Genomic DNA, 562 nt, shown 5'->3' with positions numbered 1-562 from the left:
TGAGTTTGTGTGCGTGTGTGTGTGTGCATGTGTGTGTTTCCATTTGAAGCTGAAAACTGTCCTATGTGTGAAGAATTGTGTTGGGATTTTGATGGGGATTGCATGGATGTTGTATAGATATACATGTATATTTCTACATAAATACATACACATATAGAGACAGGATCTATATGTGTCACTATACTGGCACATGGCACAAGAAAGATTGTAAATCATTGCAATAAAGGGACTAGCAGATCTTTCAGAATTATAATTTGTAAATTCAGTTTATAAACATACTTAACATATTTTAATATAAAGGATCAGATAAAGGATTCCCTTTTAATCTTTAAGTTTTATAGTATTGCTCTATGACAAAGATAAAATTATTTCCAACTAATAAACCTTGCTGTCAGCCAATGGTAGCCCTGCCCCAGTGACAGAAGCCCATGAAACCCAAGGATCGCTTCAATGATGAATCCTGCCCATTCTCTTCACTTGACCCAAGAAACCTCTGGAAAGAGCCCAAAGGCCCACTGAGGGATCTGAACAGGAATTTCCCAGAAGTAAATCCAGTTCAATT

The sequence above is a fragment of the Alexandromys fortis genome, unplaced genomic scaffold (genome assembly GCF_014885135.2).
Source record: "Alexandromys fortis isolate MF-2015 unplaced genomic scaffold, M_Fortis_MF-2015_v1.1 scaffold_95, whole genome shotgun sequence".
Taxonomy (NCBI): Eukaryota; Metazoa; Chordata; class Mammalia; order Rodentia; family Cricetidae; genus Alexandromys; species Alexandromys fortis.
The sequence above is the reverse complement of the archived record's forward strand: the minus strand, read 5'-3'. Positions refer to the sequence as shown.